This window comes from Rhineura floridana, chromosome 4, assembly GCF_030035675.1.
Source record: "Rhineura floridana isolate rRhiFlo1 chromosome 4, rRhiFlo1.hap2, whole genome shotgun sequence".
Classification (NCBI taxonomy): domain Eukaryota; kingdom Metazoa; phylum Chordata; class Lepidosauria; order Squamata; family Rhineuridae; genus Rhineura; species Rhineura floridana.
In genome coordinates this window covers 125,454,400-125,468,460 of record NC_084483.1, presented here as the reverse complement: position 1 = coordinate 125,468,460, position 14,061 = coordinate 125,454,400, and the positions used below count along the sequence as shown (strand labels likewise).

General features: G+C 42.8%; 1 protein-coding gene and 1 long non-coding RNA gene across 3 annotated transcripts in view; one reads left to right on the top strand and one right to left on the bottom strand.

Annotated features, from left to right (window-relative positions):
* PACRG (parkin coregulated) overlaps nucleotides 1-14,061 on the bottom strand; it is a 444,517-nt gene that overhangs the window by 281,372 nt on the left and 149,084 nt on the right. The window lies entirely within an intron of this gene.
* On the top strand, nucleotides 11,347-11,795 carry LOC133384434 (uncharacterized). The gene is made up of 3 exons (XR_009762558.1): nucleotides 11,347-11,386; nucleotides 11,494-11,554; nucleotides 11,656-11,795. It is a non-coding gene; the product is annotated as an uncharacterized LOC133384434 (long non-coding RNA).

The following is a 14,061-nucleotide window of genomic DNA, read 5'->3' as shown; positions in this document are numbered from 1 at the left end:
TTTCAATATATTACAGAGACAGCTCAAATTTACTACATTAACCACCAAGTAGGAAGAAGATACAAATTTACTACATTAACCACCAAGTAGGAAGAAGATACAATGGAGAAGGAGAATTTCTTCAAAACAACAAAAAAGATGAAAAATGGCGGCGAGAGCAGCACCGAAACAGCTTCTGAGAACGGCTTATCTTGCTTCCCTTGACTGAGGTGAGCTGCAGCTCTGACTTATACTTCAAACAAATCTCCCTGAACTGCATTATTTCCCTGCACCTTTCTTATTAGTCGAAGAGTTTGTAGAGACACTTCCCAAGGTGATAATTATCTCTATCGTAAAAGGTCTGCTGAGGAATTTCTTCCTCCCCTCCGTCCCTTTTTCTCAGGGACTTTCCTGGCAGCAAAGACAAACACTATCTGCTTGCCTGGAACTGAAGCGGCATTCTTTCAACTTAACCCTTGAGCACGAAATGGTTTTTACCCACTCCATCTGCAAGACACTGGGAGCTGAGATTCTCCCACCTCTTATTACAGTCAAAAAACCCAAAGCTAAACAGACAAAGCAAATGAAAATTTACTCCTATTTTCCTCCGAAAGAGCTGACTGAGGGAAATGGCAACCAATTTCCTCCCCCAGGTGTGAGCCTTGAAGACACGGTTAACAGCATAGATATCCCACCCCTTGTAAATCTAGATTGGTCTGTGGGTTATAACAGGAACAGCCTTGCCTTTTGCCAAGTTGAAACATCTTCTCCCGGGCTAGACTTTGCTACAGAGCTTGCTCAAGTAGCCCAAGCAGCTCCTTTGACACCTACCTTCATTGGGCCTGCAAGTAGCCTGGATGCTATTTCTTTAAAGGACGTTCCTCTCCAATCTCCAAAAACTTATGCCATTGACTCAGAACTATGTATTCCTCTCTCAACCTTCCAGGATCGACCTCTGCTGTGCCGCTGGCCTGGTGAAAAATCGAAAAAGGAAGAGGGCGGGCCCTTTTCCTGTGATGGCGTCTGCCTCTGCGCAGCGAGGGGCGTGTTCACCAGCTGCCCAAGCGAACGATGCTTCCCGCGGCGAAACAGGGTTCTCGCCTGTTTTACGTTTCTGCCTTTAACAGAAGGGAGGAATCCTAAGCGAGTAACAGAGAGCCCACGCTTTGCACGTGGAAGATCCCAGGTGCAGTGTTTGACACATCCAGTTCAAAAAGGACCAGGGAAAGGCGACCTCCTCCTTGGATTGCTGGACAAAGGGTTCAGCTCTGAGCAACCTCCGGCGGAGGGGAGCTTAAGCCTCCGGGAGTTGGGATGTATAGTTAAAGGGACACATAAAGTGTGCTTAGGCGCTCTACCTTCGAAGGAAACCTTTCAAACCGAAGTTGCAGGGCTAAGGGGGTGGCTGTGATTTGACTGTTATCTGGACGCTTCCGAATTGTACAGAACCTTTCGGCATTCTCTTCAATCCGACCCAATCCTAAATTATCGATCAGATTCAAAATGGTCGCTTCTCCGGCAGCCCAAAACACGATGGGCCCCTTGTCCACTTATCGAGGCTGGTTTGAAGGAAACGAATTCACCAGTTTGGAACGTCTTGGGACTTGGAAAGAAGACAGCCCCCCCCCTCACCTCCTCCAAAGTACAATGGCCTGAACCCAGGCCTTGGCCTGAGCAGCAGGGCAATCAAAGCAGGAAAGATGAGACTTCCATAAACCGCTACGACTGTAGGTGGACAGCTACTATCTTCCTAAACGTCTTTGGACTACAATCCTAAACCTGGGAGTAAGCCGCATTGAGTTCGATAGGACTTACTTCTGAGTAGACATGCATTGTTACTTTATGAAGTTTGGAAGGACAGTGGGAATTAATGCCAATACTGCAGTGTTGCAGTGCAGTACTCTCTGTGCCTACTCAGAAGTAAGCCCTACTGAGATTGTTGGGACTTACCCCCAGGTAAGTGAATAGGTTAGCAGTCACTTGCTCAATAATTTGCTTTAATAATGTTATTTGTTATCTAATTTTGAGAATTGTTATTTAATTTTGAGAATTGTATTTTATTGAGGTATTATGTTCTATTGATGTATTGTTATGTTCATTTTCTTTTGTAAGCCGCCTTGAGGGCCTTTTGGCCAGAAGGCGGGGTATAAATTTAATAAATAAATAAATAAATAACACACTTTGGATTCAATATTTACTGGACAATTTAGCAGCAATGTGGCTCCTAACCCCCCTTCCCATTCTTTTTATACCAAATCCCCACACTTATTATCACAAGACAACTTTCCTCCTTCGAAATAGGAGAATGTCCTCGCTCCTCTAGCTGCTGAACTTGTTTTAATTAAGAAATTTCTTTCAAAATACTACGACCTTTTGGTCGTTATTGCTGAACTTCATAAACAATGGGAAAATCTTGATGATGAAGAATATTGCCCTCCTCGACCTCCCCAGCCGCTACACTCTGCATCTGCATCGGAAAGAGTGCAACAAGTTCAAGTTAAATCTTATACTGGGAAAAGGAAATGTAAAACTAAAAACTATTAAGTCAAAGGAGAGAGGACGGAAATCAATCACAAAAAAACTAAGGGTTTAAATTATAAAAAGCTTTTCGCTCTGCTTGAAAAACCAAAGCAGCCCTCTCCTAATCTTCCATTGAAGGGTTCGGCATTCCAGCATTCTCACGAGGGTCATCCTTTCAACAATACAGCAACTCAGCCCCTCCCTCCCCCATCTCAACCTGTTGATAAATCTAATGTCTGTCAACCACCCCCGGTTTCTTCTGTTGAATTACAGGAAGCTCGGCTACCTACACCAAATAGGGACTATGTCCCATTGTCCCACAATCAAAATAACTGCAGATTCACTCGTAATCCCATAAGCAAACAACCCTGGAACCTGACCCTTAGCCAGCAAAGTTTGATTTTTTCTAATTTTCCTAAACCTTTTGGTGCCCAGTCCTTTGATTCACGCAAAGCTCATTTTTTGTTCCTGGTTAAAAAGATTGTTCCTCACTGTGCTCCTATTACCGATATTACTGACATTAAATATTTACCCCATAATCCTTGGCAAGTTCTGGTCATGATGACATTCCAGACGACAGAGTCTGCTAAACTTCTCTATTCAGAGAAGGATAAATTTCTACATGCTGGAATATTAGTCTCTTGACTATTTGTGAATCAAACCCATCAAAATTTGTTCTCCGTTAATCAGCATTCCTTGGGGAAGGATGCCTTATCTGGCTCCTCTTTCTCCCCTGGTAATCCTCAGGATATTCAAAACTCTTCCACCTCTGGTCCTATTTCAAGTTCTGTATCCTTCCAACCTCCTTTTGACTCTAAATTAACTCTACTTCCGGAAGAAACAGATCTTCTAGAGTCATTTTCCTTGCTACCTTTACAGTCACAGGAAGAGATAACCTCCAGGTTGACTCGCCTTAGAGACACGCTTATCCATATTATGCTCCAGAACAAAGCTAGTAGGCCACTGGAACAATCCTTGAAATCATCTTGCCCCCTAACGACCCCTGACTCTCGGACGTTGGGATAATCTGTGGTGTCTCCCATTCCTGCTAAAGTTTCCATCTCTTCTGGATCCCCTGTAAAATTATTTACTATCTCGGTGGAGTGCCATGAACCCTTAAAAGAACATGTCAAAAATTCCCCGTTCAGACCTCTACAGGCCGGAAAAGACTGGTTACAAGCTAGATTCCTGGGCCCTGAGGAACTGAGCCCAGTATCACCAACTCCACTTCTGAGGGCTATGGTTGAAAAGGAAACAGTGCCTACTATTCCTCCAACACATACGGGGCAGTCTATGTAGACCTGACTGGTGAACTTAGCAGGATCTCTGAAACCAATTGACATGATAATCATACACAGCAAATTACAACACTGTCCAGAGTAAAAGTAGGCTCTCTCATTCCCTGCCCCCCTGAGTCCAGGAAACTGGTTATCGCCTCTAGAATGCACCTTAGTTTCCTCTCCTGGAATATTTCAGGGTGGGCGTCTAAGCAAAGTAACCCAGAGATCTTTGCATTTTTCAGTAAGTTTGAGATAATTTTCCTACAAGAAACCTGGTCCACCAAAAATCTTTTTTTGGATGGTTTTTCTACAATTAATCTCCCTGCTGGGCCCCCAAAGGGAAGAGGCAGGCCAAAAGCCGGCCTTGCCATATTGTTTTCCACCACTCTCTGAGCAAGTGTTAGGAAACTCCCACCTTGCGGGAACCTGGCTATAGCGGCTTTAATGATTTTTCCATCTATTTCCATTTTATTGATTAATGTTTACATTCCACCTTTTTCTCTAAAGGAAAATATCTCTTCAGCATGGGAGGCCCTTGAATACTATATAATGGGCCTTGAATCCCTTTGTTGTAGAGCTTACCCCATAATAATGGGGGATTTTAATGCAAGGATAGGTCCCAATAATTCCTCTCTTTTTTCCTCTGGCCTTTGGGGGGCCGCAGATCCCAAAAATTTTAATTTAGATATGACTGGACTTCCAAGGACCCTAAGGTGAATCACGGGGGCATTTGCCTAACTTGGTTGGTTGGTTGTTTTAACCTGGTAATTTTAAATGGTCTAACTCAGGTTGATAACACCACGGAGTTCACTTTTGTATCGGGCTGAGCTAGTAGTGTTGTTGACTATGTTTTGATTCCTTCTGTTATGACCAATGTGATTTCTAACTTTACGGTGGGTAATAGACAGGATAGTGATCATCTTCCCCTACACTTTTCCATCCAACTTCCTCAGAAAGGTTCCCTGGTAACTAAATGTGATCCTGAAGATAAGGTATCATCCCTTAAACACTGGAGATCTAAATGGTCTCCTGGAATGTCACTTAGGATCATCTCTTATCTTGATTCCCCTTTGGGGTTGAGCCTGAAAGGCCACATAATTGATGCCCCCGATCCCCCTTCCACTATAACTACCTATTCTCTATTGACTTCTGCCCTGAGTACATTTCTGAAATCCAAACCACCGGTCTCCAAGTCACAACTCACACTAGGCCTTCCCAGGTGGTTTGATAATGCTTGTCTCCAGGCCAAATTAAAATTAAAGAAGATATACCTCCAATATAGGAGGGAAAATTTGAATTTGCTCCCCCCAGAATACTATGCCACTAAAAGGCAATACAAACACTTGATAGCCGTTAAAAAGAAACAGGCAATCTCTGACAGATGGAAGGCTCTGATAAATGCTTCTCAACTTAAGAATTCAAAAAACTTTTGGTCTCTAGTTACCAATGCCTTATCCACTCCCAATCCCTCCCCATGTAATATCCCAGCTACCATCCGGGAACAATACTTTATTGATCTTTTTGTGGCCCAAAGTTATCACTTCTCATCCTGTGTATTTCCTATAGACTGCTCTGCCCTTCCATCTTGGCCACCAGTCATGCAGAGTGAGATTAAGTCTTTGATTAGCGCCCTGAAATCAGGCAAAGCTCCCGGCCCAGATGTCATCCCCCCTGAACTGTTGAAGTCCCACCAAGCATGGTGGGCTCCCCTGTTGGCCAGTCTATTCACCCTGATCAACAACTCTGGTCATTTTCCAGCATCTTGGCTTGAGGACATTGTCATCCCTGTATTCAAAAAAGGAGCTAGAGATGATCCATCGAATTATAGGCCTATTAGTCTTCTATCAGTGGTGGGCAAACTCTATGCCAGCTACTTAAACTTAAAGTTGACCTGCTGGCTTGAAGAGGAGAATGTTATGGGCTGGGAACAGGCTGGGTTTAGAAAAGAGAGATCCACGCTTGACCATTGTGTCCTGCTAAATCATATGGCAGAGAAGTATACGGGCCACTTGGGCAACGGCTTGTTCGTTGCCTTTGTCGATTTAAAATCTGCCTTCGACGGCATCCCAAGGGATAAGCTCTGGACTAAACTTGCTAGTACCAGCATTGATAGGAGACTGCTTTGTCTCATCTATCGTCTCCATCAAAATACGACTCTCCGTGTTCGTTGTGGTGCAGATGGGACTCTAACTAACCCCATTCCTGCCCCTAATGGGGTTAAACAGGGCTGTATTTTAGCTCCTGCCCTCTTTAACCTTTTTTTTGGAATGACCTCAGCCCTTGTTGCCATTCCCCTGTCTTTCATCCCCCAAAGGTTGCCGACCAGCCCTGTCCTCTTCTATTGTATGCAGATGATGCCGTACTTTTATCCCTATCTCAAGTAGGCCTGAAAAGACTCTTCCGAACTTTCACGGCCTACTGCACTTTAAATTTACTATCTATAAACTTTGACAAGACAAAAATTTTAGTCTTTTCCCGGAGTCGCACATTTTCCGAGTGGATAATTGATGGCCAAAAAATCACCCAGGTTAGGCAATATAGATATCTGGGAGTTGTGTTTCATTCAACTCTTTCTTTGTCCCCACACGTACACTTGGCAGTTCAAACTGTCAAGAATACGTCAAAAGCCATCTGTCGTTTCTTTTATACCGGGGGGGACAGTATATCCCAGCAGCCTTGCGGGCTTTTAGGTCCAAAATTTCCCCCCAGCTCCTGTATGGAGTTCCACTTTGGCCCCAAGTTTCAATCCCGGAATTGAATCGATATTGTCTACATTTTTAAGATCAACCTTTGGGGTCCCCCGATGTGTCCCGGCTGCTGGCCTCAGGCTAGAGGCCGGCCAGCTCTCATTAGAATCCCTTGCCTGGATTTTAACATTTAGATACTGGGTTAAACTAACTTATGCATGCCCCTCTTCCAGCTATCTATACTTCCTCTGGCGTGATCCTTTTATCAGTTCATGGTCCAAAGCCCTCCTTGCCAAGCTGGCTTCGTTGGGCTTCCCAGCAGAATACCTTTCATCTTTGGACTCCGTGTCAGCCAGACGGATTATTGAGACCTGGATTAAGGATATTTATCTACAGAGCTCAGTGCCAAATGCCACCAAAACATGCTCACCTCTCTATTCTGGTCTAAATTTTTCATTTCCCAAACTGGCTCTGTATTTACAATTTTTGACCTTACCTAAATTCCGCCAAGTGTTTACGAGAGCCCGTTTTAGGCCATTTTCATGGCATCATTTTTAGCCATTGTTTATGCCCGTGTAACAATGTTGACATTGAGTCTTTGCATCATGTCTTTTTTTCTCTGTCCTTATTACACTGCTGAACATTTTAAGTATATAAATCCAATTTTAAAGAACTTCCCTGGCAGGTCCAAAACTATACCTTTACAACATCTTTTGGCTGGTCTTGATAAACTAACAACCCTACAAGTGGCTAAGTTTATTTACGCTGCTCAACTTACCCGCTTGAAGATCCCCCTGCCCCCTTAGATAAATACTTGAGCCTGTTTGATGTATTTTATATATTTTGTAACTAAGGTTTTTCTTCTACCTATAATCTAAGTGTATTGGGTCAATGACCATACAATAAACTTGATTGATTGACAAAATTAAAAGAGCCACTTCAAGACCAAGCCGAAAGCCAAGTCCAACAATTTTCACATCTTCAGCCTAGATTCTAGGTAAGCAGGACTAGATGGTGGGATCAGCCAAGGGAACAGCAGACAAATACAAGCGACAAGCAAACAAAACCTTACACCCTTTGCACTCAGGCCTAATCGCTATCTGTGTCTTGAGCACACTTCAAGTAAATAGGGCTAGATGTATGATATATGACACTGTATGACGCATACTTCTGTTTATACTATGGTAACTTCTAGGCTAGATTATTGCAATGAATTATACATAGGGCTGCCTTTGAAGACAGTTTGAAAACTGCAGCTGGTGCAGATCTCAGCAACCAGATTGTTGACCAAGGTGAGACGGTCTGAGTATACAACATGTATTCTGACTCAACTGCACAGGCTGCCAATTCTTTTCTGAGCTCAAATCAAAGTGCTCGTTTTGACCTATAAAACTTTACGTGGTTCAGGACCCCAGTACCTCAAGAACTGCCTCTCCCCACATGTACCAAGGCAGACACTGCATTCAGCATCTGAGGCTCTTCTTAGTGTACCCTCTCCAAAGAAGGTACAGAGGATGGCAACACAAGAATGGGTCTCTTCAGTGGTGGCTCCCATTTGTGGAATGCGCTTCCCAGGGGAGCACACTTGGCACCCTCACTTCTACTTTTTAGGCATCAGGCAAAAACATTCTTATATACCTAGGCTTGTGGTTTTTATTTATTCATTTATGTATTTATTGAATTTATTAGTCGCCCATCTGGCTGGTTATCCAGCCACTCTGGGCGACATACAACATAAAAACATACAAATTACATTAGAGCATTAAAAAATCAAACAATAATAATAAAACCTAACCTTAATTGGGAGGATAGTTAGATATGTTAGTGGCCTTTGTTCTGCTCAACAAAGTGGAGTGGGCAGGGCTTGATCCTTTGAAACATACTTTTGGATGAGGATTTTAGTTTTTGTTTATTGCTGTTTTTATCTGATTTTAATATCTTTGGTATTCTATTTTATTGTGTAAGTCTCTTTGAGTGCAAAATTGTGACAAATTGTCATCATCGTCTACCAGGGGTGGCTAGGATCTTTTGGCCGAAGGCCAAATTTTCCTTCAGATACCCCATGACCAAAAAGTGGGTATGACCAACCCACACACAATGAAGCACACATATACCACATACACACCAGGGATCACACACACACCCGAGAATACACACACACACCCAAGATCTTGCATGTGCACACACACAAAGAGATATGCCAATCAGTGGAAGTTGTCGAGACTTTGGATCGGGATCCTGAAGACAAGGTGGGAGAGAGTGGGGAGGGGGATTTGGAATTCCAGGAGTTGCAGCTGGGGAGTGAAGAGGAGGGGGGCGAGAGAGAGATGTCGACAGTGAGAGACCTTGGGATTCCAACTGCCAGGGACTCATCCCTGCCAGTTCTCATGCCTCCCTTTGCGCCGTGAGGAGGGGGGGTTGGAGGAGGAGGTGGAGGGAAGAGGATTCGTAACCCCTTCTCAGCCCAGCAGCCCTGGGAAGAAGCCGGTGTCCAGTTTCCACTCTCCCGACCCCCCCCGCACGGGATAGGGATGTCAGTACTTCGGAAGGAGAGGGGCCCAAGGATCCCCCCTCCCCTCGAGCTCACAGCAGCAGAGGGAGGAGCAGAGAAGGGCGGAGGAAGGGGGATCTCTTCGAAGAAGCGTGAGGCTATGTACCCGCCTCCCTCCTTCATAAGCGATGGAGAGGCGGGAAAACTTTGCTCTGTCAACTTTCTTTCAACGCTGCAGGATTAGATAGTCAGGGAATTTAGTGAGTTAGACTAGATGTTTGCATGAAGTGCAGTAAATATAACGTTGAAATCTCCTTAATAAAGAAAGAATTGCCTCCCAACCTGGGCGTGACAGAAGTGGGGTTATCTTCTTCCCCATCACATCATTGAAATTGGCAGTTTAAAACTCTCCCCCCCCCGCTGCAGTGTTGAGGAGAACAACACCCTTTCTACTCTTCAGATCATCTGAAAAGGTGTGATATTCATCCCTGTTGAGGTACTGGGCCAGTAGAAGAGGTTTAAACCGCCCAGCCCTGTGCCTGCATGTTACCTTCAGTGCCACTGCCAATGCTACTGATAAATTGGAGGGGCTGCAGGTTCCCTGAAAAAGAGTTGGTGGGCTGAATTAGGCCTGCAAATTGGTGGTTTGCTATACCTTTTATATACCTCCTTCCCTGGGCCAAGTGGAGACAAACTCAGAGAACTTGTGGACGTCTGTAGCAAATAAGATGTTGGACCTGCCTTGGAGAGACTTAGGTGCTCAACCTCTACTTCATGAGGTTCACTGTGTCAAAAAGCTCACTATCATTCAGTCTAACTTACACAGCAGTGTAATCGTGAAGATAAAATGGAATAAGTGCATCTATGTAACCACAGATATATTATTTGATCTATAATATCAGCTGATTGTGGGCCAAATAGGGAGGCCTGGTGGGCTGGAAGTTTCCCACCTCTAATCTCAAAGCCTCCTCATTTGGCCCACATGGGATTGCTACATTTTGAACAGCAACATAAGCTGGCAAAAAAAGCTCACAGCCTTTCAAAGAACTAAAAATCTTTTAAGAACCAAAAAAGACAAGAGTAATAGCAAGAGAAGAAAGGCGTATTAAATCTGCTGGCAAGAAGGAATAAAGATTTAAATCTAATCTACCTCCCTTTCATTAATATTGTCCATTTTACAAAATCATTGGGGTAGGATGTCTAGTAACATCCTAATTTCCTTTCCTCTAGAATCATAGAATCATAGAGTTGGAAGGGGCCTTGTAGGCCATTGAGTCCAACCCCCTGCTCACAGCAGGAAATCCACAGCTAGAGCATCTCCCGCAGATAGCTGTCCAGCCTCTGCTTGAAGACATCCAGTGAAGGGGATCCCACCACCTCCCTAGGCAGTTGGTTCCATTGCTGAACTGCCCTTACTGTCAAGAAGTTCCTTCTAATGTCCAATCTGAATCTAAATTTGTTTTGAGTTTCCTCCAATCCGTATATGACACTTTCACTCTTTTCAAACCATCCTCACACTGCATGCTCCGATGGTATAACATTTCATTAGCTGTGGACATACTGAAAATGATGTAGAATTTTGGACTATCGAGAAGGTCATAGGAGTAGGAAGACAACTGGAAGCAAACCTGAAAAAAAGAGAACTCTTTTGGATATATTCCCTGAAGACGATGGTGCCAAATGGACTAAATGAAGATTTAAACTGGGCCCCTTTGTTGTAACAAGAAGCATTTTGTGGGCCCTTGTTAAAATAAGAAGTACTTTTGGTTTCTGTGTCTGTAATTCTTTGTCAAGCATTTTTGTGATCTGCATTTTGGAAATTGTGCATGTTAATTTATAGTTATTTTGACAGTTTATTGGCATACAGGTGGTTATAGTATTCCTATGGTGAAGTGTCTCTGCTAACCCATTAAGGGTTAATGTATAATAGCTAAGCAAATTCAGCTGAGATATGGCATGTATTGAGTGGCCGGAGGAGTAGTTTCCACAGCTGTGTTAGTTCTGCAGACTTACCCTCCCATGACTACTTAGCTGATTAGACATTTAAAATACAGCAACATCTCTAAGATATGTTAAAGGTAAAGGCGTCCCCGCACTTATAGTGTGAGTTGTCTCTTAGGGTGACGTCTTGTGACGTTTACTAGGCAGGCCGTATATATTGCCAGTTCCTTCCCTGGCCTTTCTTTACCCCCCAGCATATGGCGGGTACTCATTTTACCGACCATGGATGGATGGAAGGCTGAGTGGACCTCGACCCCTTTTACCGGAGATTCGACTTCCTCCTTCCGTTGGAATCGAGCTCCGGCCATGAGCAGAGTTTCGACTGCGTTACCGCTGCTTACCACTCTGCACCACGGAGGATCTCTAAGATATGTTACGTTGGCAAAACTCTCAATATATTCTTTACAACTGATTGATAGAAGGAAATGGTATGTATTATGTTTTTCTTTCTTTATATATAAAATCATTTTATCCATTATTATTAAAATTTCTATTGGATTAGTCTGCAACTTAATTTATAATTGTTTTCATGCAGAAGAATTGAGTTAATGAACAGCCCACGTACCAGTTCATATCTTAGAATATAATATACAAAAGTGGTTTATGGCATTTGCTATATCAGCTGTATAACATTCCTCACTCGGAGACATTCACCAGTAGTAGTTAATGTTCTCTATTATATTTTTGCCCTTTATAGTGTATACTCATCATGAAAGCCACTGAAGAAGACTAACTGTTGAAAAGCGTCTGGCTATGGTATACATTGTGCATTCTATGGGCATTGATTTATGTACATTGGCCACTGTTTACAAGTTGCCCTTGATTTCCACACTGATATTGCCTTAATTATATTATATATTCTGTATTTTATTGTGTTTGGGCACTGATCTGTTTACATATTCTTTGCCCATTTTTTTAATACTATATGAGAACACTTATAAGGATTTTATATTGTTTATATATATTAAATTTTTGATATTTTATAATAACGCATTTTATGTCTGTACCTTAATTTTGTTTTGGAGCACTGTTTTTGCGTTAAGGTAGATTTTAACTTCTCAGTTCTTGTTGTTGCTTTTGTTTACCCAGATAAATATGAGATACCACAAAAACATACAGCTTGAAGGGAACTCGGGGCATCCAGTCTAATCTGTTTTTAGGCAGGATCTTAACCACAGCAGATTTGTGCATATCCAAATTATCGCATGCCACCATCACGGAGTAGAAAGAGCAAAGAGTGCCATTGCATAACAGTGTTCACCAACTTGGTACCCTCCAGGTGTTTCAGACCACAGTTCCTTTATCCCCAGCCAGCTTGAGCATGCAGCAGCCTTGATGAGAACTGCTGCAGAAGCACCAGAAAGGCAAAGAAAAAGTTCAACAGCAAACCGAGCATCCAAAAGCCACTGCCTAAAATAAAAATGAGGAAAATGCTTTTCTCCTCAGAAATATGACTGATGGATCTCTGAGCGTAAAAACAAAATGTCAATGGATGAAAATATCCTTAGTCCCTGGGCATTAGTCCACCCCACCTGATATCCAGTTTCCAACTTTGTTCTTATGATGCAGTTGAAAATAAGTGTGAAATCACTGAAACAATGGTAATGAATAACAGTGCAATCCTGTGCATGCTTACTCAAAGGTTAAGTGCAGGTTGGTTCAATGGAGCCTACTTCCTTGTAAATGTATGTAGGATTGCTGTGTCAATGGCACTTTAAATGTCTAGCCTCTTGCAGAACTTCCTAGCTTGTCTTTTAGAAGTGTTTGATGTGTGGGATGGAGCTATAATATTGTCAGTCAAGTGCAAATTTTTAAAGAAAAAGTATGTGGGAAGCCTATAATTTCGTCCAGATGACTTCAAACAAATAAGAAAATTGCACCAAACTCAAACAACTTTTAAGGGTTCTGTTGCAAAAAAACAGTATTATAAGGGAAAGTTTGATTTGATACATGGAAATATACTATGTTACTTTTTTGGACCCTCAAAAATATTAGCTAAACAAAACTACTACAAAAAGTTATATAGCTATTCTAATTATTTATTTATTAAATATATCCTGCCCTTCCTCCCAGTAGGAGCTCAGGGCAGCAAACAAAAACACTAAAAACACTCTAAAACATCATAAAAATTGACTTTAAAATATATATTTAAAAATATTTAAAAACATGTTAAAACATCTATAAAACAGCTCATTAAAAAAATCTTTAAAAATCTTTAGAAGTAATTTCAACACAGACGCAGATTGGGATAAGGTCTCTTCTTAAAAGGCTTGTTGAAAGAGAAAGGTCTTCAGTAGGTGCTGAAAAGATAACAGAGATGGCCCCTGTCTAATATTTAAGGGGAAGGGATTTCAAAGGGTAGGTGCCACTACACTAAAGGCCCATTTCCTATGTTGTGAGAAACAGACCTCCTGATAAGATAGTATCAGCAAGACAATATTTCAGGCATACTGGTCTCAAGCTGTATAGGGCTTTGTACCCTAAAACCAGAACCTTGAACTTACCCTAGTAGCTAATGAGCAGCCAGTGCAATTCTTTCAGCGGTAGGGTGACATGTTGGTGATACCCTGCCCCACTAAGCAGTCGCGCTGCCGCATTTTGCACCATCTGCAGCTTCCAGAACAACCTCAAGGGCAGCCCCACATAAAGCACATTACAGTAATCTAGCCTGGAGGTTACCAGTGCATCGACAACAGTGGTCAGGATATCCCAGTTCAGAAACGGCTGCAGATGTCTTACTGCCCAAAGCTGGTAAAAAGTATTCCTAGCCACTGAGGTCATCTGGGCCTCTGCCAAACATGATGGATTGATTCCATAAAGGAAGCCACAGACCTGAACTTACAAGACCTGAACAGGGTGGTTTATAACAGATGCTATTGGAGGTTGCTGATTGATATGGTAGCCACAAGTTGAAATTGACTTGAAGGCACATAACAAGAAAACAACCCCATCCAAAGCAAGAAACTGACCAGTTATCCGAACTTGGGAACCACCAACCCACAGCACCTCTTGTTTTGCTAGGATTCAGACTCAGTTTATTGTCTCTCATCCAGCCTACCACCGAGTCCAGGCACCTGTCCAGGGCTTGCACGGCCTCTCCCTA